Source organism: Chrysemys picta, chromosome 9 (assembly GCF_011386835.1).
Source record: "Chrysemys picta bellii isolate R12L10 chromosome 9, ASM1138683v2, whole genome shotgun sequence".
NCBI classification, from domain to species: Eukaryota; Metazoa; Chordata; order Testudines; family Emydidae; genus Chrysemys; species Chrysemys picta.
The window spans coordinates 66,939,653-66,964,294 of NC_088799.1; the positions used below are offsets into that span (position 1 = coordinate 66,939,653).

At 44.3% G+C, this 24,642-nt stretch overlaps 2 long non-coding RNA genes across 3 annotated transcripts in view; one reads left to right on the forward strand and one right to left on the reverse strand.

The window, feature by feature from the left end:
- LOC112059290 (uncharacterized) overlaps positions 1–24,642 on the reverse strand; it is a 174,736-nt gene that overhangs the window by 130,190 nt on the left and 19,904 nt on the right. Inside the window, exon 1 of one of the 2 annotated variants that reach the window (XR_010590237.1) lies at positions 161–248. The exons of the other annotated variant lie outside the window; for it this stretch is intronic. This is a non-coding gene — a long non-coding RNA (uncharacterized LOC112059290). Of the gene's footprint in view, positions 1–160; positions 249–24,642 lie in introns of those variants that run through there. 2 annotated transcript variants of the gene reach the window in all.
- Positions 16,722–22,676, forward strand: LOC135973407 (uncharacterized). Its single transcript, XR_010590235.1, has 3 exons — positions 16,722–16,957; positions 18,128–18,210; positions 18,311–22,676. It is a non-coding gene; the product is annotated as an uncharacterized LOC135973407 (long non-coding RNA).

A 24,642-nucleotide genomic window follows, 5' to 3' on the forward strand; every position in this document is an offset into this window, starting at 1 on the left:
AAAATTCTCCAAAACAAAATTTGTGTATTTCTCACAGCTGTTGCTGTCTAATTCAGCTGGGACATTCTGGGCTGAGAGTGTAACCTGCTATGTGGTCCTGAGGAAGTCACTTTACTTTCTGTCTTAGTGTCTCCACCTATATAATGGAGATAATACTCACACACTCAATGTCTGCAAAATGTAGAGCTGGATTAAAATCAAAATTTTCATCCTGTGGTAAATTCAGATATGTCAATATTTGTTTTTGTCCTGAAAAACGGAAATATCGAATTTTGTCACAGAACAAAAAGTGCCAAAATACTTTGATACAGAAACCTGAAATGTTTCATTTCAATATTTTCAATCAAAACAAAACATTTAGACATTATCAAACCAAAAAGTTTTTTTTTTCAGTTTGTTGAACTGACTTTGTTTCAAGTCCGATCAACATGAAACTGCATTTCCAATTGTGGTGCATTGCTTTACAGGAGTTGTAGTGTGGGATGCGTGATGTCCCCATTCTCTCTTATGGCCCATGCATACTGGCTGGACTACATCTCCTATGATGGACCTGCAGCCATTAATTATGATGATGATTTATTGTATTACCGTAGCACCTAGAAGCCTTAGTTATACGCCAGAACCCCATTCTACAAGGCGCGGTATATGATTCCCATGATAAATATAGACGGGTTCAGCCAAGGCTTGTCCCTCCCCAGGATGGCGGGGAACCACACTGCCTCGCTACGTTCGTTCAGTTGGGTCAGAGAACTAGTCTGGCCGCAGGGTCTCACACCATGGTAGCGATAGAGGAACAACAAATTGTTACTCATGCCTGGTTGGCGGGCAGTAGCGAGTCCCGCGCTCCGGTCCTCAGACAGGAGCTGAGCAGCTCCTATCTAACAAGCAGGCCCAGGCCCTCTTCAATGACTTGCCACATGTGGTGCGGCAAGGGCCTGGTCGATTCCCAGATCACCACCCCAGGCTCCGTCTGAATGGTATGCTGAACTAGGGTCATGTATCCCGATTGAACGGTGAAGGTTCACGGGAACGTCTGCAGGAGGCACTGGGTCTGCTTGAATTGCTCTTTGGTAAGTGCCTCCCCGAGCTGGGGTCCTGCGGGGGTCCTCTGTTAGAGGTGCAGAGGGGCCCAGCTCGGGCACTGGCAGGTAAGGGTTAATTAACAGACCACCTCGCTCCCGCCAGGGTTTTAGGAAGTTGATGTGGTACCATTGAGTTGTTTTGCGCCGGTCGGGCTGGTTGATCTCATAAGTGACAGGCCCAACCAATGGGCCAGCAGCTGTGACTCACTTGAGGGTAGGAGGAGTAGAACCCAACCACCGGGTTGAAAGTCGCGGGTCCATGCGTCCCGGTTGTAGGTCTGAGCCTGAGCTTCTTGTTTGGCCTTCAAATTTTCCTGAGCCAGGGCTCCAGCCTGAATGAGGCATTCGCGGGGCTAGAGGACATATTTCAAGAGGCCCTAGTTTGGCGATGGGGTTTGCTCTCAGGTTTCACGCATTAGGTCCAGCAGCCCCCGAGGGCAGCTCAAAGGGGGAAAACTTTGTAGAGGACTGTGGCATCTCCTGGATCGCCAGGAGCAGGGATGGGAGTAGCTAGTCCCATCGGCGTAGTTCTTCTGGGGGGAACTTACGTAACATGTCCTTCAGGGTACGGTTAAACTGTTCGACCAAGCCGTCAGTTTGTGGATGGTAGATCTAGGTGCGCAATTGCTTGATCCCCAGGAGCTCACAAACCTGTCACAGCAGCCAGGAAGTAAAGTTGGTACCCTGGTCCGTGAGAATCTGCTGGGGCAGACCTACATGAGCGAAGACCTTCACGAGCTCACCCACGATGGTTCAGGCAGTGATGCTCCGGAGTGGTATTGCCTCTGGGAAACGGGTAGCATTGTAGGGATATAAAAGAAGGTACTAACAGTGATTCCCCCAAGTGACAGTGACCCCCTCATAATTTGTCCCCTACACTTTAAAATCCAACCGTTTCACCAAGTTCAAAAATCTTTTGGGTCTTCTGTTAAAACTTGTAAGCTACTGTCTGTAGAAACCATTGATTATATCTATCCTGTGAAAGATACTTTACTCCTATGTAAACCTTACAAACAAGTTAACTGACTTTGTTCTTGAAGTAATTGATACAATGCAAACAAACACTATAAGCCGTTAAGTGACTTTCACTTCATTCAATGGCTCCTAGGACAGACTCCCACCCTCTGTGATTAAAGGGCCGGGAGTCTCAAATGAATTAGCACACACCCTGAAAGTGGTGGAGACAGTAAATTAAAATATGGTTAAGATATGGAATGTATGCTGATGAATGCTTGATATACATGAATGGTTAGGGAGGTGCCAGCCTAATAAAGGAGTATCCATCGGCGGAAGAATGTGTCGAGTAGGACCACCAAACAACCCCCTGAGGGTAAACTGGGATCCACCCCACCACCTGGAAGGATGAGAAACACAAACTTTGGACAGTGTGGAGCCACCAAGAATGTGCCACTTTGGACAGGAATGTGCCATCTGCTGATTGAGTCAGCAACAGCAGGATGAAACAGTTCCCATAGACTAACATAGGAATTAATTCCTATAAGAATGGACTCTAAAGACTGATGACTTTGAGTCTCTGGTTCTGCTGCCAGCCTCCAGGAGCATCAGGTGCACCTGACACAGACTCGGCTCCATCCTCATGACCAAGATACCTGGCCAGTAACTTGGCATGAGCAACTTCTAGGCTGGTAACTATAACACTTATACAGAACTTGAATGAATGATTGTGTAAATGAATCTCTCTCTCTCTCTCTCTCTCTCTCTCTCTCTATTTATATATATATATTTGTGTGTGTGTGTATAAGAAATAAGTAATCAAACAACGTTGTTTACTTTTATCTTTTGCTTTATCAGTATATTTACAATAAATGTGGCATCTTTGCCTTATCCCTCTTAATAAGATCCTGCTGGTTTTTATTCTATTGGTATAACAGCATAATCCATCATGACCAATACATACTGAAACCCGGTGATGCGTTTTGGGAGGGGGTCCACCAGATCCATGGCCATGTGCTCAAATGGTGTTTCGATTATGGGCATGGGGACCAGCAGGGCTTTGGGTGTCTGCGGGGGAGCAGCTAGCTGGCATCCTGGACGGGACTTAAGTAGTTCCTCACATCCTGATGCACACCGAGCCAGAAGAAGTATGTCAGTATCTGGGCTACAGTCTTCTCATGGCCCAAGTGTCCAGTCCCAGGGATGTTGTGGGCGAGTTTTATTACCGCTCGCCGGTGACATTGGGGCACGAGTAGTTGGGTTTGGGGTTCTTTCATGCACGGGTCCCGTTCTACCCAATAGAGACGATCCTGACATAGTTCAAAGTGTGGCCACTGTGTTGCTCAATGTGGGTCAATTACGGCCCCATCGACCACAGCCAGATGCCCGTAAGCATGACTGAGGGTCGAGTCTACCCTTTGCTCGCGGCAGAAGTTGGTGTGCAGCAGGGGTTCAGCAGCAGCTCCCGGAAGGGAGGCCTCAGGTTCTTCTCCCTATCTGTTGGAGTCTGGTGCCTCCTCCCCTTCTGACTGGGTCTCAGGGAGGCCTCCTTCCAGTACTGGGGCGACCGCGGGACTCTTCTCGGTGTTTGAGCAGAGGACTTCTGGGAAGTCTGGCCAGTCCCACCCCAGGATCACCGGGTACACGAGTCGAGGGGCCAGGCCAACCACCATCGGCTGTGTGACCCCATCCATGGTCAGCCGGACTTGGGCACTGGGGTAGGGTCGTACATCACCGTGAATGCACTGTAGACAGATAGTCGTCAGGCATGGGTTGGCCTGAGGCCTAGGCTTTGATGAACCAGCGTCAGGCTGAAGCCTGAATCAATTAGGGCCAAGATTGGGCAATCCCCGACAACCACTGGCACCGTAATCTTGGCGGCCTGTGGGCGTCGTGCATGGGCTTCTCCCGTGCAGACCTGGCCAAAGCTGCAATCCATCTCGGTGCAGTCCCACTGTAAATGGCCATATTTCCCAAAGGAAAAACAGGGTCCAAGGTCCAAGCACCCAGGCCGGAGCAGTGTTCCCGCCGGGCCCCTGGGAGGGCTTCGGTTGGTCCCTTGGGTAACTGGTCGAGGTGCCGGGCCCCGTGAAGGATTTTGTGGTTCAATCCAGGTAGCCCCCCTTTTCTCTGGGTTAGGGCGCACCAGTCCTGATGGGACAGCTTGGATAGTCGGTCCCACTGGTGCTTCAGCAGCAAGGAAATCGTCCATCAGGGTGATGGCAGCGGCTAGCATCACAGGCCAATGGCAGAGGACCCAGGCTCTCCCTCGCGATGGGAGTATATGGACGAATTGCTCCAGAATAATTTGTTCAGTGATCTCATCAGGGGTTCGCCTTTTGGACTGTAGCCACCGCTTGCATGCTTCCCTCAGCTCCTGAGCTACCAGCCGGGGTCGGGCATCCGTAGGGTAGACTAGGCTCCAGAACCGCTGTCGGAATGTCTCTGGATTAACATCCAAAGCATCTAAGATTGCCACCTTTACCCAGGTGTAGTCCCATGCTGCGTCCGGGAATAGACCCTGATATACGGTTTGAGCAGTCCCGGTCAGGTCTGGGGCCAAGAGGGTAGCCCATTGGTCTTGGAACCAGCCTGTGACTAACACCACCCTTTCAAAAGTCACAAGAAAGTCCTCTGGGTTGTCGTTGGGGCCCATCTCTGTCAACCGGATGGGAGGGGCTATGCTGGGTGGTCCAGTGGCCCCCGCAGGCTGGGGCTCTGCAGAACAGGGCAGCAGAGTTGCCAACTGCTGCAGGCATTGTTGCTGGTGGTCCCAGTTCCGGCATCCTAGCTCCAAAATCAGCTGTTGCTGTTGTGTCCTGAGGCTGCTGCTGCTGGAGCTGGGTGATTGCCTGCTGCTGCTGCTGAAGCTGGGCTGCCAGCTGCTGTTGTTGGCTTTCGGCCAAGAACTTAATAAGCTTACCTAGGTCCATGGTTGCCCGGGCACGCCCCTCCTCTGATCCCTTCTCACAGGGATCGGGGAATTGCTGCCCACATTCTCCACCACGTGTAGAAGGGTTCGGCCGGGGCTCGTCCCTCTCCAGGGCAGCGGGGAACCACACTGCCTTGCTACGTCCGTTCAGTTGGGACAGGGAACTAGTCTGGCCGCGGGGTCTCACACCACGGCAGCGATAGAGGCACAACAAATGGTTACTCATGCCCGGTTGGTGGGCAGTAGCGAGTCCCACGCTCTGGTCCTCAGACAGGAGCTGAGCAGCTGCTATCTAATGAGCACTGAGCAAACAGTTAAATAACAGGCCCAGGCCCTGGGGCAAGGCAGGGCGGCAAAGAGTCAGTGGCTCAGGCCCTCAGGCAGGGGCTGAGCAAACAGTTAAGCAATAGGCCCAGGCCCTGGTTCCAAAGAGCCTGGGAGAGGAGGAGACTGCCACCCACAAGGGGGGATACAGGGGGGATGCAGGCCCACCCACTCCACTGTGTCCCAGCCCAGGGCCCTAGCAGTCGCAGAAGGCCTGCTACTTTGTCAGTGGGGATCCTGGCTGCACCACACTGACATAGGCTCTGGCAGTGCTGCAGCCATACTAGTGTTGGCTGCCCTGGGCTACTTCCTGACTCCCCCTCTAGAGGTACCTGCATCCGGATGGTGTCCTCCAACGGGTCAAGCACCAGGGGTTCCTCAGGGTAACTGGCAAGCAGTAGGCTTGACAGCTTCTCTGGGTAACTTGCGAGGGGCAGGCTTGACTGCTTCTCCGGGTTCTGGTTGGCATCAGGCATCGGCTGGTCTGGCCAGTCCTCGGGTCGGCCGCCGATTGCCGGGGTCTCCCAACCAGGAGCTCGGCCACAGGCATCTGGCATCTCCGGCGGCCGCGTCTCTAATGAGCTCTGGGGTTGGGCTTTTATACTTCCTTTCCTGCGCCTTGATCTCTGGGCGTTATATTGAACTTGCTTTGATCCATCGGAGTGCGCAGTCCCTCCCCCCCGGAGCGCTGCTTTACCGTGTTATATCTGAATTCTTGTTATATCGGGTTGCGTTATATCGGGTAGAGGTGTACTAAGTATTGGAGTATTGGTCCAGAAACACATTCCGGAACTTGATGAGTGTTTGAAATTTGAACCCAGGTCTGAATCCTAGTTGTATAGTTGGCTCCTGTTTTTACAATGGATTCAAGCCACTATCGTGGATCCTAACACCCTCCAGACACAAACCAGTTTTATGGCTTGAGCCCATCTCTGCTTACTTCCCCCGAATCACAGAAATGTAGGACTGGAAGGGAACTTGAGATGTCATCTTGTCCAGTCCCCTGAACTAAGCTAGGACTAAGTATTATCTAAACCACCCCAAACAGGTGTCTGTCCAACCTGTTCCCAAAAGCCTCCAATGACAGAGATCCAACAACCTCCCTTTTCTACTGTCTAACCTAATTCTCCTTTGCTTGAATTTAAGCCCATTACTTCTTGTCCTGTCCTCAGAGCATAAGGAGAACAATTTATCACCCTTCTCTTTATAACAACTTTTTATGTACTTGAAAACTGTTATCATGACTCCCCCCCCCTTTCAGTCTTGTCTCTAGACTAAACAAACCCAGTTTTTTTTTCAATCTTTCCTCATAGGTCAGGTTTTCTAGACCTTTAATCATGCCTTTTGCTCTCCTCTGGACTTTCTCCAATTTGTCCACATCTTTCCCAAAGTAGAGTGCACAGAATTAGGCACAGAACTCCAGCTGAGGTCTTATCATTATTCCTTCTTTAAGTGTAGTATTTTTCATTTGTCCTTATTGAATTTCATCCTACTTATTTCAGACCATTTCTCCAGTTTGTCAAGATCATTTTGAATTCTAATCCTGTCCTCCAAAGTTCTTGCAGCCCCTCCAAACTTGGTATTGTCTGTAAACTTGATAAATGTACTCTTTATGCCAGTGGTTTTCAACCTGGGGTCTGCAGACCATGTCTAAGGGGTCCGCGAAAAGTTGTCATTACCATAGAACAGTAGTTTTCAACTTGTGGTCTGTGGACCACTGGGGTCCACAGATTATGTCTAAGATTTCCAAAGGGGCCCAGACCTCCATTTGAAATTTCTTAGGGGTCTGAAATGAAAAAAGATTGTAAACTATTGCTCTATGCCATTATCCAAATTATTTATGAAGATATTGAATAGAATTGTACCCAGGACACATCCCTGTGGGTCCACAAGTCTTTGAATCCAAAAGTCTTGGAAAACACAACATCCCGTGAATTATTTTTAAACAAACAAACATTATGGACACCAAAGCTACATCTACACCTGTAGCTTCAGGTGTGATTCCCAGCTCAAGCAGACATACTCATGATAACTTTTATTAAGCTTGTGTGCTAAAAATAGTAGCATGGCCTGTGGTGAGCAGTGACATGGGCTAGTCTCCCTGAGTACAAACCCACCTGGACCCTGTGGGAAGGCTAGCACATATTGCCACTCACCTCTGCCAATGCTACCATAGCTACACTACTATTTTTAGCATGCTAGCTCAATGAGAGCAAATGCAGGCATGTCTGCTTGAGCTGGGAATCACACCTCTAGCTTCAAGTGTAGATGTAGCCTAACAATTGTCTGACTCACTTAATGACAAGTAGAGAGTGATGTTCTCATTCTGTTGTTCCTGGCCACCAAAAGAGAGGAAAACTGAACGGAGGCATTAAATTAAATCATCGAGTGATTACATTAAAGAAAATGATGGTCTTGTTATGGAAACCACTAAAACAAAAATTGCTATGTAAATATAACCACATTATTATAATAGCGAAAAAAGAACCCAATGTAACATTAGTATGTTATGCAATTTAAGAAATAAACATTTTACTGCTTTCCTTGGCTATGTTTGCAAATTGCTTTAAATACAAAGAAAAAAATGAGAGTAATATAAACTAAAAAGAAAGATGTGACAAAACATGGAAGAAGATGGGCATTTTCAAAAGTGACTATTGATTTAGTGTTACCAACGTGAGGCACTGTAAGGAGGCCTGACTTTCAGAGGGTGGGGCCCAGCACTTTAGAAAAATCTGGCCTGTTTAAGGTGCCTCAGGTTGAGCACCCAAAATCATTAGCCATGTTTGAAAATTTACAACAGGAGGCATTAAATTAATGACAAAACTGCCACTGACTTCAATGAGAGAAGGATTTGGCCCTGAAAATGGGAAAGTGATTTCACAGGAAGATAATAAAACAGATGCTGGGGCCACACTTTAGCCAAAGATAACCAGTTTCAATGCAAATAAAGACCACTGAAATTTCTCCAAAATAATAACTGATTCCAGAAAGCCTTACATATTCTGGCCCAGAGCCTCAGTTGTGGATAAAGAGTGATAAGAAAAGCTCAGAAAAATGGGACGCAAAGATGACATTAAGATACATTTGAGCTCCCCCAGTTTGCTCACATTTACACTAGCTGTCAGTGGCTACTCTGGCTCTTCACTACTGGAGGATCCCGCAACAATAAGATAAGTCTATCGTGGGCAGCTTTGTTGACTTTTTGGCTCTACTACTGCACAGGATCAAATCCAGAAAAGCTATTTTGCTCCTTTTAAGACTGTGTAAATATACATGAAGAAAAAAAAGGCTACATATCTATATGTAAATGCATGCCATGTAAGGTTAAAGATCTGGAGTAGGGACCAGATCCTACAAGATGATGAATTCCTCCTGATATTAATGGGACTTATGGGCATTGGCCACTTTGCAGGATTGGGGCCCTTTGTGCAAAATTTCAATGGAAAAATCTACATTGCATTTTCTCAAAATTATTTAGCACAGGTATCTGTATAATTGTGATATGTCATTTTAATCACAGATTCATAGAAATGTAGGGCTGGAAATGACCTCAAGAGGTCATCTAGTCCAGCTCCCTGCACTGAGGCAGATCATCCCTGACAAGGTGTTTTTCCAACCTGTTCTTAAAAATCTCCAGTGATTAGGACTTTACAACTTCCCTTGGAAGCCTATTCCAGTGCTTTACTATCCTTATAGTTAGAAAGTTTTTCCTGATATCTAACCTAAACCTCCCTTGCTGCAGATTAAGACCATTACTTCCTGTCCTACCTGCAGAGGTCCTGGAGAACAATTGCTCACAGTCCTCTTTATAACAGCCCTTAACATAGTTGAAGACTGTTATCAGGTCCCCCCTCAGTCTTCTTTTCTCAAGACTTAAGTTGACCAGTTTTAACCTTTCTTCATAGGTCAGGTTTTCTAAACCTTTTATCGTGTTTGCTGCTTTCCTCTGGACTCTCTCCAATTTATCTACAGCTTTCTTAAAGTATGGGGCCCATCGTAACACATCACAATTGCAGAAATACTTGGCTTAAATGCATTGTACTCCTGCCAGCTTAGAAAACATAGGATGCAAGTGGGGCAGTCGGTGAGGTCTTGCTGGCTCTTACAGTCTTTTGGGGACATTTCAGGCAGGAAACTATACACAACTGCAATATGGACCTGATCCAAAGCCCAGTGCAGTCAACCGAAAGATTCCCATTGACCTCAGTGGGACTTGGAGCAGGCCCTAAAGCTTTGCAAATGTTGTAGTACAAATTCACACAGAACAATGCCCGTTTTTCAGGGGATAGCACTATAACTAACATCAAGCTGAGTGACCTTTAAGAGTCACACATTCACCTGCAGGGTGGGCGAATAGCTGTCATGAAAAATATATGGGAATGCCACTTGACACAAACTGCTAGAAATTATTCTTATATTGTACATTTTCCTTTTTATATTGCAGTGTATTAGATTTGTATTTCTGCTTTAGTGCAATGAAGAAGAAGTAGAATAGGTGCCATAGCTTTAACACCACACAGAAATTTCAGCTGGAAATTAGGTGGTTTTTAACTTTAATTAAAGTTGTGAGGTTCTAAAACAGCTTTCCAGTAGGAGTTGTGGGGGAAAGAAACCTAACTGTTTTAAGATGGCACTTGATAATTATATGATGGGGGATGTGGTTGCATGCGATAGTAAGGGACTGGAGTTGATGACCGAGGAGGTCCTTTTCAGTCTGATGTTTTTATGTAGGAACTTTAGACTTATCTCAGTATCCAAAAGTTCAGAGGTAGGCTCAAAATCCTGACTGGGGTCTTTGGGCAAAACCATACATATAAATAATCAAATAATGATCATTCTTATAGGTAATACTTGTAGCAGAACAGTAGTCTCAGCAATTAGCTCAGTAACTCATCACAGCACTTTTAGAGACAACATTTTTTAACTTAAAAACCACTGTCAAGCTTAGGGGCCCTTAAAAGGTGCTTGATTGAGAGCCCTGTATTAATATATTTTAATGCAGAACAGGTACAGTATAAGTGGTGCCAGTGTAAACTTCCCCATATCTCACCCCTTCTAAGGGTGAGAGATTGGTCCACTCACTCTCCTGTTTTGACTGTCAATTAGTACCAGTTAAATTGGTAGTTTTGTGGAAGGGCCACATCCAGGGCAACTGGACTGACAACTCATTGCATACAGGGTCGAGCAGCGGCACCGGAGGCAGCAAACAGGGCGGCTAACAGGGGAGTTTGAGAGGGAGTTTGCAGGGGGAGGTAAGGGGAGGCAGGAGGGCGCGGTGTGTTGTGTGCTCTGTGTCCCCAGGTGCTGTGGGCAGAGACTGCAACAGCCATGAGCCAAGCAGCAGCAGACAGAATGCAGATGGCTGCATGTGGAAGCTGTGGTATGTATATAGTCCTAGCAGGGGAGCTGGAACAAAGGTATGTTTGTATGAAGTGTCGCCTTATAGTGTTACTGGAGGAAAAGATTAAGGGGCTGGAGATGCAGGTAGATACCCTAGTCGAGTTTAGACGGGGGTTTGAGCAGCTGATGGAGGACAGGCAAGGAGGGGCTGAAGGGGAATGCTCAGGGGTGCAGGTAGAAGCAGAGGTAGAGGACGGTGAGGGGGGAATGGTAGGGGGAGAACAAGGGCAGTGGAAGCATGTGACCGTGAGAAGCAGGCCAAGGAAAAGGAGGGCCAGTGAGGGGGGAATAGAACTCAGGAATAGGTTTGGGTGTTTGGATAACGAGGTGGAGGGGCAGCAGGTGGTGACTGAAGGTGGGAGGGTGAGGAAGAAGAGAAGAGCAGCTAGTCCGATAGAGAGCGGGGAGGTGTTGATGGAGACAGCACAAAACCTGGGCCCCCGGAGGATAGAGGAAGGCACAAGGGGGAGCATAAGAGAAGATAGGAACGGACACAGGTCAGGACTAGAGGGATCAGAGACTGGATTACTAGATCGCACTGTTGCCAGGCGACGGCAGGTGTATGTAATTGGAGACTCTTTACTGAGGAGATTGGACAGGCCTGTGACCAGGGCGGACCCGGAGAACAGAAGGGTGTGCTGTCTACCGGGCGCAAAGATACGCGATGTGGACCTGCGGTTGAAAAGGATCCTAAAAGGAGCAGGTAAGAACCCCTTGATAATCCTTCATGTGGGAACAAATGACACGGCTAGGTTCTCATTAGAGAGAATCAAGGGAGATTATGCCAGGCTAGGGAAGACGCTCAAGGAGATAGAGGCTCAGATTATCTTTAGTGGGATTCTGCCTGTTCCTAGGGAAGGGCAGCAAAGGGCTGATAGGATTGTGAGGATAAATAGCTGGCTAAGGGAGTGGTGCTATAAGGAGGGCTTTGGGATGTATGGCCACTGGGAGGCTTTCGGGGACAGACAGCTGTTCTCGCGGGATGGGCTTCACCTGAGTAGGGAAGGAAATAGACTTCTGGGAGGGAGGCTGGCTCATCTTATCAAAAGAGCTTTAAACTAGGAAGTTTGGGGAGACGGTTGGGAGATGTACAGTTAATCTCCACGCCAGATTCCAACATTGAAAAGGCAAGTGATGAGATAAGAGGAGATATAGCTGGGGAGATGAGATTGGACGTAAGAAGAAAGGGGGGACGAACACAAAGAGGCCTGTATCATATAGCGTTACTAATGGGAGACAGGCTAAACGACATACAATAGGGTGTTTATACACCAATGCGAGAAGCCTAGGTAACAAAATGGAGGAATTGGAGCTCTTGGTCCGAGACTTGAAACCGGATATCGTAGGAATAACTGAAACGTGGTGGAACGGCAGTCACGACTGGAATACAGGTATGGAGGGGTATGCGCTGTTTAGGAAAGACCAGAACAAAGGTAAAGGTGGGGGGTGGCATTGTATGTCAATAATGAGATAAGCTGTAAAGAAATAATAGTTGATGCAATAGATAACACAGAGTCCGTCTGGGCAATACTCACACTGGGTAAAAGAACTACTAGAGCCTCCCCTGGGATAGTGCTTGGGGTGTGCTATAGACCGCCGGGATCGACCCAGGATATGGATAAAGAACTATTTAATGTGTTTAGAGAAGTAAATACTAATAGGAACTGTGTAATTATGGGGGACTTTAACTTCCCAGGTATAGATTGGGGAACAAACGCTAGTAGCAATAATAGGGCTCAGATGTTCCTAGATGTACTTGCTGATCAATTCCTTCATCAAGTGGTAGCTGAACCGACGAGGGGGGAGGCCATTTTGGATTTGGTTTTGGTGAGTAGTGAGGACCTCATTGAGGAAGTGGTTGTAGGGGACAACTTGGGCTCCAGTGATCATGAGCTAATCCGGTTTAAACTAAATGGAAGGAGTAACAGAATTAAATCAAAGACTAGGGTTTATAATTTTAAAAAGGCTAATTTTAACAGATTAAGGGGACTGGTAAGGGAAGTGGATTGGGCAAACGTATTAATGAATCTTAAAGCAGATAATGCCTGGGATTACTTTAAGTTAAAGCTGCATGAGCTGTCAGAGGCCTGTATCCCAAAAAAGGGAAAAAGATTACTAAGCAAGAGATTTAGACCGAGCTGGATGAGCGACCGACTCAAAGGGGCGATTAGGAAAAAACAGAAAGCGTACAAAGAGTGGAAGAGGGGAGGGATCAGTAAGGAAACTTACCTTAGTGAAGTCAGAGAATGTAGAGATAGAGTGAGAAAGGCCAAAAGCCATGTAGAGTTGGGCCTTGCGAGGGGAATTAAAAGCAATAGTAAGAGGTTTTACAGCCATATAAATAGGAAGAAAGCTAAGAAAGAAGAAGTGGGACCGCTGAAGACTATAGCCAGAGAGGAGATTAAAGATAATCTAGGCATGGCACAATATCTCAACGAATATTTTGCATCGGTGTTTAATGAGGCCAATGAAGGTATTAGGGATACTAGCACCATGACAGAGGGGCATACAGGATGGGGGATTACCGTATCCGAGGTAGAAACGAAACTTGAACACCTTAATGGGGCTAAGTCGGGCGGACCGGACGACCTTCATCCGAGAATATTGAAGGAATTGGCGCGGGAAATAGGCCCATTAGCGATAATATTTAATGAATCTGTAAACTCGGGGGTGGTTCCGTTAGACTGGAGAATAGCTAATGTGGTTCCTATTTTCAAGAAAGGGAAAAAAAGTGATCTGGGTAACTATAGGCCTGTTAGTTTAACATCTGTAGTGTGCAAGGTGCTGGAGAAAATTCTGAAAGAGAAAGTAGTTGAGGACCTTGAGGTTAATGGCAATTGCGATAAATTACAACATGGTTTTACGAAGGGCAGATCGTGCCAAACGAATCTGATCTCCTTCTTCGAGAAAGTAACGGACTTATTAGATAAGGGAAATGCGGTGGACCTAATATACCTGGATTTCAGTAAAGCGTTTGATACTGTACCCCATGAGGAATTATTGGTCAAACTGGAAAAGATGGGGATCGATATGAAAATCCAGAGGTGGATAAGGAATTGGTTAATGGGGAGAATGCAGCGGGTCGTATTGAAGGGTGAACTGTCAGGTTGGAGGGAAGTTACCAGTGGAGTTCCTCAAGGTTCGGTTTTGGGACCCATTTTATTTAATTTATTTATAACTGACCTTGGAACCGATTGCAGGAGTGGACTGATAAAGTTTGCGGATGATATGAAGGTGGGAGGCGTTGCCAATTCGGAGGAGGATAGGGATATTCTGCAGGGAGACTTGAACGAGCTTATGAATTGGAGTATCAGAAATAGGATGAAATTTAATAGTGAAAAGTGTAAGGTGATGCATTTAGGGATTACTAACAACAATTTTAGTTACAAGCTGGGGACGCATTGGTTAGAAGTAACGGAAGAGGAGAAGGACCTAGGGGTCCTTGTAGACTGCAGGATGACTATGAGTCGACAATGTGACGTGGCGGTGAAAAAAGCCAATGCGGTCTTGGGATGCATTAGGTGAGGTATATCTAGTAGGGATAAGGAGGTGCTGCTTCCATTGTATAAGGCGCTGGTGAGACCTCATTTAGAGTACTGTGTGCAGTTCTGGTCTCCCATGTTTAAAAAAGATGAACTCAAACTGGAACGGGTGCAGAGAAGGTCCACTAGGATGATCAGAGGAATGGAAAACCTGTCGTATGAAAGGAGACTAGAGGAACTCAGGTTGTTTAGTCTGACAAAATGAAGGCTGAGGGGGGGATATGACTGCTCTCTTTAAATATATCAGAGGGATAAATACAAGGGAGGGAGAGGAATTATTCCAGCTTAGTACTAATGTGGACACGAGAACGAATGGATATAAACTGGCCGTGGGGAAGTTTAGGCTTGAAATTAGACGAAGGTTTCTGACCGTCAGAGGGGTGAAATATTGGAACGGCCTTCTGAGGAAAACGGTGGGGGCGAGGGACCTGTCTGGTTTCAAGATTAAGTTAGATAAGTTTATGGAGGGAATGGTTTAATGGAAAAACATATTAGCCAAGGAATACCGAGCAATGGCAGGTAAATAGTACAATGGCTAACAAGGGTCAGGCTGGAGACTCTTGCCTACATGCTCGGGTATTTACTGATCGCCATATTTGGGGTCGGGAAGGAATTTTCCTCCAGGATAGATTGGCTGAGGCCCTGGAGGTTTTTCGCCTTCCTCCGCAGCATGGGGCAGGGATCGCTAGCAGGAGGGTTCTCTGCCAATTGAAGTCACTAAAACACAGGATTTGGGGACGTCAACAGTAGAGTCAAGGGAAGGGGTAGGGACGGTTTTGTGGCCTGCAGCATGCAGGGGGTCAGACCAGATGATCAAAATGGTCCCTTCTGACCTTAATGTCTTTGAGTCTATGAGCTATCAGGTAATTTAATTTATGTGATTTACATGATTTCAAATAGCATTCTAGAAGTGAAAGGTTCCATATTGCATTACCAATCCTTTTGGCCAGCCACTTACCCAGAAATGATGTGTTTTTTTCCCAACCCTTACGTCTCTCATATGTAGGACTCAACCTGGCTGCAAACCAGCACCACATCCACTTATTTGATCTGTACTGAAGAAAAAAATGAGCCTGATTCTCCTTTCACTTAAATCAGTTCCACACCAGCCTGACTCTATTGACTTGAAAGGCAGTTCATCCTAATTTACACCAATGAGAGAAGTGTTTCAGCCTGAAATGCCTTTGTAGATGTAGTTTGATGCAGACACAAAAAGAGAAGAACTCTAGGATTTGTACAGTGTAAATACAGTAAGCATGTCTTCCCTCTGAATCCAGTGCTTTCTCTCCAATACCCAGTGTGAAGGACAATGAAAGGGGAAGAATCAAACCTGATATATTTGGGTTCATTTTTAATTCTAGTGGAATTTATCTACTCCCCGCAAAAGAGGCAAGTCGCGTCATATCATGTCATCCACAGTGTATGTATCTTATCTTCATACAGCAATTCTTTTCTTCAAGCAGACAAAGGACTAAGGAAAAAGAACCAGACAGATCCAGCACTACAATTATTTTTCTCTATGTGCTCCAGTAGAATTAAGATGAATACAGAGCTACTGTGGCATGCCAAAGATACATTTTGGTAGTGGCAAATACTGTCACATTTCAGGAAACGTGTGCTAAACTTTGCTGTTTTTCAGCCAAAGCGCAGATAGAAGCCCAAAAATAAAACAAATATGAGAATAGAAATGGATGTACAACCCTGAAAGTATAAGAGACTCTCAGGAAATGTCATGCCTTTGAGGAGCTCAAACAAAAGAAAAAAAGCAGTTCCAAATTTCTAGGATTGTTTTGCAACACCATGAAGCTGAATTGTTTTAACAATAACAGGATCTGTATACCTCAGGAGCCTCTCTGGGCCTGTGCTTTTCAGCTTGTAAAACTTTTTGTGAACATGCAAGTTTAAGGCTGTCAAGTCTCCCCCCCCACCCCGCCCCACCCCCGTTTTCAAAGCTTGCATGGGTGGATTTACAGTGACAAGTTATAATGGGGAGTATCATTTTGTAAACTTGGGAAAGCTGCAAGGGGGAATAAATCAAGAGGGAGACTTCCTTTTTGTTACATTTACTTTTGTGGTATGAGACATGCGGGAACAGAATAAATAAAATCATACAAACAAGGCTGAACTAGAAGAACATGAAATACGAATATCCCTTTCTTCTGCTCTGTCCTCACTCCACCTACAGCTTTTTCTTTCAGGAAAAACAGTCATCTAAAAACCTAAGAATATTTCTGTTTTTTCCTAGTTAACTGCCATTATTATGGAAAGTGAGAAATAACTGTTGAAATAATAAACAAAACCAAGCTAAATCCCCCACAGCCAAACATGTTCTATATAGGGACTTTGTTGTTATTATGCCAGGCGAGCAGAATAAATAATTTAAACAAATAATTAAAAATGTTAATAATTAACAATCCCAAAGCACAGTACACTCTCCAGATAACAACAGGCTTATTTTTATTCCAAAGTGCAAGTCCCAATGTCCAAGGCAAGAGAGACTAGAAATTCAAAGCACAGGACATTTATTGTCTTTGATGGGAGAATAGGCCTGAGCATGGCAAATCCCATAGTCAAACAGAGCTCTGTGGAATCATCAAAATGCTACAGCAACATTTAATTCTGAAAAGCGACTTTGCAGAAATGACACCTTCTTATTGAACAGACTTACTCCCTGTGTATATTCGGAGACAAAACCATATCTGCTTAGTTTAGAGACAAAAGTAAGTGTTCCCTACTTTTTGCTCCTCTTATCTCTGAAGAGACGTTTATGGGAGAGGGAACTGGACTCCGCTCTCATCAACAGAATTAATTTTTTTTTTAAATTTTGGTAAGGCTAAGATATGGAGCGGGTGGAAGTTCTCCATGAACATTTTTATCATTTTCAACCAGCTCATGATTCAATGTAGGGCCAAAATCTGCTGACGTGACATATGCAACCCTAATGTCATCAAGGCACAATCAAATGCAGCCACCTCTGGGGTGGTATATGGTAACTGTTTTACACCAATATCACCATATAGCAGTGTTTAGGAAAGAGAGTGATTACTTCTCTAATTGAAACTTCAGGGGAATTTGGTAGGTAAAATATAATCAGGGGATTTGGCCATGATTATGGGGTTAATATTGCAACTGTTTTTAAAAGTTCATGAGACCTTTTAGTGCTAAAAGTCAATTCAGTCAACAGGAATGGCTGGTGCTCAACACAGCTTGGGCTCGGGTCTGTAAGGCCAGATGTTTAAGTGCTCAGAACCCACAACTGGGGCTGGATTTTCAAAAAATCAGGTTCTAGCAACTCCCTATGGCAAGATTTTCAAAGGAGTTATGCACCCAACATGCACAACTCTTTTGAAAATCTGACTTCCCCACTGTGGGTGTGTCAGGGCCTTCTAAAGAGTCCAGCCCCCTTTACCTCAGTGGTCAAGTGGACCTTGACTTTACATCTGATTCTCACACAGCTCCTTATTACGCTCTCATTCAATGGAATTGGAAGTTTTGCTTACATAAAAACTTATGATCTGGACCATGGAGGTTAAGCTATTCTACAATAATTGATTTATGGCAATTTCATAGCCTGGCTATGATACAGATCACCACAGAATCCGGGACTTTATTATTGCCTCTTGTTTTTTTAAACTAGTAATCTCAGAAATATTCAAAAAGTTTATTTATATCCAATGACAAAGCTTTTGCTTTAGTGCAGTGTCAGTGCTTACTGGAGCTTTAACGCCTGAGTTCAGGCATTCAGCTAGACTCTGTGCAGCACTGGAGCAGAAGACTTTTCCATGTGAGATGACTGATGAGACAAAAGAATTTTTTTTTTAAATCTGATCAGTGCAATAAATATCCACTATAAATAATCTCAGTGATCCTCTCTTTATTCTGCGTTTCAGGGGATTTTCTTGGTTTTCACTTGATTCTTCTCAGAACCTTTTTATTTCTTTTTAACCAGCTTTTAAAGCCTGAAGATTTCCAGGTAAGTGGGCCCTATTATATCTTTTTTTAGGGAACACTTACTAGATCCCTTAGGAGTCTCAATTTTTCTTCCTCTCCTCTCCTCCAAACCTCCATTACAGGCACTACATTCCCACCCAAGAAGATTTCAACAGGACTGCCAATTGCAACTGTCTGTGCTGTTTCTTAACTGACCAGAGAGGTGGCTCTTCAGCAACATGAAGTTCTCCCTTCCTCCCAGGAACTGAGCACGCTGTCTCTGAATCATTTACAGCAGTTGTGACCTGAGTTGGAAACTGGTATCATGGGAATCAAAGTGAGGTCTCTCTCGTGGCAGTGCAGGGGACTGTGACAAGTCTCTCTGTTAAGAGTTAAATTCTCTCTTCTTACACCAATTTCTTCCCACATTTCAGTGGGGCAGCATGGTGATGGGCGTACATGAAAGTAGAATGTGTTCCTTTGTTATTTTTATATAACTAAGCATTTGAAGCCCAGCAGTTATGAGAAGATGATTCTAGGTCACAGCCCACTCTTACTTGTGACTGAATCAACATAAATTTTAAAGAGAAACTACTGGTGAGCTTAAATGACCTGGGAATGTATTGTAGCAAGCAATCTTTGAGAAGGAGCAAATAACTCTTTGTAAACAGCAAGGCTGTCCCAAGGAGAAGACCAAACTGGGAACCGCCATGAATTACTGAAGTCTCTGGCCGACTTGCCTCGTATATGTCTCGATCTGGACTGCATTGATGCCCTGTAATGCTCTTAACAGAAAGGAACCTTCTTCCCAACGCACATTCTTCACCAACATAGGTCATACATGTATCTTGGCCACTGTAATAGGACATCCATTCCAATTCAGGGGGCATACATCGGGGGAGAAACAGATTTCCTAGATATGCCAGGCACATTCCATTAAAATCCTGCTGCATGCTTATATATAATAAAAGCAGTCTGATTGTAATAGCCAGCACTAGTAGGAGTCCTTTTTAAATGTTTGCTTTAAAAAGAAATGCTGTTGATTGCCTGTCTCTATTTTTTTAATATGTACACAATATAAATGGGGAGTATTTAGGTTGGTAGAGAAACCAAAGTGCCCCAAGTTTTCAAATCCAGAAAAGCATTTGGGGTTTTTTATTCCTTTCCTGACAAATCTATTGAAGCATGTGTTATTCAAAAATGGCTCCAATTCACACTCATGTAGATGGGGTGCTGTGCAAAGTGAATCAGAAGGGAGCTCATATGGATAATAATCCCAGTTCACTGCACAAGCACATGCCAGCCAGCATTCCAGGTCTTACTGTGTTTGTAGCTATTCTGTATTTCCAAAGAACATCATACTAGGTCTTGCAGGCAGCCAAAGGGCAAATAGTGTGTCCAGTCCAAATCTGAGCAAGGCAGGTAGGAAAGGCTTTTAATTAGTTTTAGTTTGACTGTTCCAGCTGTTCACCAAAGTCATAGACTCTTCCCTTCTCAGCACTCTTGCAGCAGTAGGTTGAGGTGAAGGTAAAGAAGTAGATTCATAAGTATATGGTTGCTAATATTAGCTGACATCAGGATCACCATCAACACATCATCCTCCCAGTTGCACACTCCCACATCCGAACTAGTTAACATCATCTGCTACTATTGGCTCTGAAAAGAGAAGCTATCAACATCCTCATCCACTCAGCAGTCTGGAGTGGATGTGAGAGAGGAGATGGAGTCCTGAGAGCAGGTGGCTGTGGATGCTGATATATAAGTATTATTACTTAATGCTCATATAATGCTTTCCATACATAGCTCGCAAGTCATTTCACTAATGGGAGTCAATGCTATTATCTCCAGTTTACAGATGGGGAAAGTGAGGCACAGCAGGGAAGGGGTTTGCCTGAGGCCACACAGCAGATCAGAGGCAGAGCCTTGAATGGGGAGATGAGTGGGCTGCAGTAAGTGCTGATACATAATGCACATAAAATTGTTTATTTTAGTTTGCCTCCCTCTCTTTTTGCTCTTTGTACGGCACTTGTCTTGTGAATTCTCTGGGGCAGACCATGCTTTCCTGTGTGTATGTACAGCATCTTGTACAAGAAAGCCCAAACACTGACTAGGCCTCTGATGCAACTACAATATCAATCCTAAATAATAACAATACTGCATCCTTTTTTACACTTTAGCATTTAGAGGAGCCACCGAAACCAGGTTTATGTTCTGCAAATCCTCACTGTTAATGTTCTGGCTTTGCAATCCCAAACTAAACCAGGGGGCTTTGCATCTACACTGTATCCAAAGCATCAAGATTTGCTGCTTTCCTTCCCCAGAAAATGTACTTAGGCCCCATTATCACTTTAATAACACCCCATCCTCCCAATTCAGGCTGCTGGTCTAAACAGAACCATTAGAGATTTGTCCGTCAGTCACTTAAAATTAGTATTGCCCTGAACTTGTCACTGCCAACTTCTTCCTTCTCCCTCCGCGCCCCCACTTAACCATGCTAAACAAGCTCCCTAGAGCTCAGATGCTTTGTCACTTGCCCTGTGGGTTTCCTCTTCATTGGAGCCTCAATGCTCCTATTAGGTTTAATGAAGAGAGAGACAAGAGAGGGAATGATGAGGGATGCCCTCAAACTGCAGTTTAGAATGACATTAAATAAGGGTTTCTCGACCATGAGATGGAGGAATCAGGACTGAGAAATAAAATAGTTCTTTATTTTGTCCTTCCTGGACTTCTAGAAAGAGGAAAAATCCATTATTTTTAGTATATAAAATTCCCAACAACAAAAAAAGTTGCAAAGCAACAACACAATAACAAAGTATATATAGTACATACTATAGGAGAGACATCCTAAGTCTATTAAAAAAACTTGACCAGCAACCTACATGGAAGGGATTCATAATGAGACAATATAATCTAATGGTAGCACTTGTATAGCTTGTCATGTCAATAAGGGCTCATTGAACTGAACTGAAATACAGTGGATTGAGGATGACTCTGGGAGCTAGAACATGTATGTTGTAACCCTGGCTCTGAAATTTATCCAAGTTCTTATAATGGTGCCCATCAGTGCACTAACTGAATGCCTGCTCACTGACAGGCCTTAGACAAATCATCTCACCTCCCCGTGTCTCCATTTTCCCATCTGTAAAATAAGAACAGCAATATTACACTGAGGCTAGGAGGCAGTTGTGAGAATGAAGGTTTGCACAGTATTGCAAAGATTCATGAGCGAGATCCTCAGCTGGTATAAATCAGCATAGCTCCACTACATAAGTCAGATTCTCAACAGTGCTGATTTACATCAGCTGAAGATCTGGCCCATGAAATGCCATACAAAGTGTTGGGTATTATTATGGAATAGCCACCCTTAAAAACTGCCAGCTTTGCCACAGAAAACTGGACACACTTAGCTCAGTATTTGCAGCATTCTCTATACGTATTATAGGGAATGTTGTGAATGCGGAGATAAAATTAGGATCAAAAACAACACATTTCTCAGAGTCACCATTTTAGGAAGTGTTCTTGCAACTCACTTAGCAAAATACGTATTTCTGAGTGTGGCACAAAGTTCATTTGGCCTAATTTTGCTCAGTGATCTACTGGTGTAAATCTAGTGTAAAGAAGAGCAAACCCTGTAATCCCCATTAGCACATCACTCTTCAGGCACTATCTAGAACTGCAGTGCCCGTAGGTTGGCCTGTGTGAGAACTGGTAGCAGGAATAGGTATGTTGTGTCTGCTTTTGACACTTTCACTAGACAGACCTATTTCAAGAACAGGAAGACTTGTTTCTAAATTAACTGCTCAAAAGGGAAATAATGTGATTATTTGCAAGTAACTGTAGTGGTGTTTGGCACATACATTTTACCATCACTGAAATCTGATAGGATGAAGGCACCCTGAAAAAAACAGTAGTGATAGAACTGAACAATAGCTTTTCTCTTCTCCTTCCACTGAACAAAATACTAAGACCGAAACCAGGAGCTTTAGTAGCACCAAGAAGAATTACCGGTAATACGCTTCCAGCAGGTGGTGCCATCAGTTTGTAGGCAAAACAATTTTGACCATTTATGGGATAGGGTGGGATGTGTGGATGATTCAGAATTGGAGTGGGTGGCATTTATGAGGATTTTCTCATGATCTCTGAGCATGCTGTGGAAGCAGTTTATTGGTGCCAGTGAACTCATTCTCTCTGTGTGCACAACTGTGGGTAAATCAGAAAGCTATTCCACTCCCTCTAATAAATAATCCTCCTGTGCCACAGGCTCAGGGCTCGAGCAACTCAGAACGCCCATGCTCCTATCAAGGAAAAGGAAAAATCAGGACTGCCAGCAAATGCAAATCAAACTGCTGTGTGCCAGATACAAACAGCTGTATGAATTCCATTTCTTATGAGGCTTCATCACATACCACATGCCAGTCACTATAATTAGAGTGAGTTAGTAGGAAAACTCATTGTAGAGTTAGGAAACATACAGTAATATGTATAAATAAAATATATTGCTTTCCTGTGCTCTTGTCTCTTCTAATTCCTGTTTTCTCTCTCCACAGAACAACAGTGGTACTGAATTCTGATGAAGCAATGTTTGGTTCAACCTCGGGCATTTTGTGAGGGGGTAGCAGTTAATTGATGCTAAAGTGCAGCACTTAACAGCATTGACTTTCTTGGCAGGGAGATGGCTGACTAAATAGCCAAGTTTGGGGTAATTTATAGTTTTTAACCAAAGAGTTACTAGCATGTTTTATTTGGCTTTTCCTCATTACCTCTCCGATTCTGCAAAGCACATGCTTAACTCTAAGCCACTGTGAAGTCCACTGAAATCAAATGGACTACTCGCTTATGTGCTTTGGTAAATCAGGACCTAGAAAACTTCTATTCCTGCTGTGAAATCAACAGCTATGGACAGGCCTGGACTGGGAGGAAATATAGTAATGAATGGTGGTAACAGTAATTCATGGCAGTCTTGTCTGTAATATGAAGCAGCAGCAGTTGTACTTTATCATGTGACATAACAGACACTGTAATTCATATACTAGTTTATTTTTGCACTCTTGAACTATGCACAATTCCAAAAAGTTACTGAACTAAGAAGAGAAAAATATTAATCCAACATTTCCCCCTCTCACTTCCTAGATCCAGCAGAGAATTCAGAGTTTATAAAGGTCTATAAACTTTTAAAGCTTCTATTTTCTGATGGGAGGGGGGCATCCCTAGCAATGAACCAGGGATTTGCTGAATTATTTTTATGTACAGTAGATGTAGGTTTGACAGAACTCATGAGACAAAGCATGAGACAAAGATGGACAGTGTGCCTAGATCTTTCATGCTTACAACTGTCAAACTTGTTACAGTATGCTATTTTTAGTGAAATTACAATTTGGAGCTGGCATGTTGATTCAACACGATTGGAGCCTGCTTCAATGTCAGTGAACATACTTTGATTTATTGCTCTCTTATTCAGGTCAGGAATTGTAACCTCAAGAGCAGTCAGTTCATGGGTTTTAGCTTTCTGGACAAGAGGTGAACATAGCCTTTAGCATTAGAATTGTTTTAGTTCAGGGAAAGGAGAAAATTATAGACAAGGAGTTCACAATGCTTAAATAGGTATTCACTAATTAGCAATAACTACTGGTGTAAAAGACAACACAATAAAGAATCACAGTCCTCTTATTTCTACTGTGCATACTTAATGGAACTGAAATCTGTAGCTAGAGTGCACTCTCAAGTATAAAAATACCTTAAGAGCACATAAAAGGAAGGAATGAAAGATGAGATGAGAAATTTTAAGAGTAAGCCATCCTTAGTATTTGGTCCTGCCATGAGGGCAGGGGACTGGACTCGATGACCTCTCAAGGTCCCTTCCAGTCCTAGAATCTATGAATCTATGAATCTATTTATCTAAATGGCTACTCTTTGAATTAGGCCATTGTCAATGGGATTCAACCCCCCAAAACAAGCCCAGAACAGCCTGAATTTCAATCTGAAAATAGTTATGAAGTTCTGAAGCCAGGGTTAACACCTCTCACCACACACAGCCTCATGTTTCAAATGTTATTTCTGCCATCTCTGGATTTTGATCAATGATTTACCAGTGTTTGAAGCATAAGGGGCATCTATTGTGCCCAGGGAAAGAAAATAGATAAATAAATTTGTAAAGCTGAGGAATGTACCAGGTAGTCAATTGGAAATCTCAAAAATGGTCTCTAAGTGCCACTTTTCCAACATTAACTAGAGGAAGGAGGTTGGCAGTGGGCCGTATGTTGTTACATAAGGAAAACTAAGGCACGTCAGCATCCAGCACTACCGGCAGAATCAACCTTGTTGAAAGCTGCCCTAAGAGCTGTGCAAAAAAGGAAACTTTTTAGAGTTTTTTTCCCCTGTGAACTACAATAATTTGGTGTTGATTAGTGAGACAAGCAGAAAAGAATGTGATGATGTTGCTACTAGCCTGACTTTCTGCCTGCCATTCCTTTCAGTC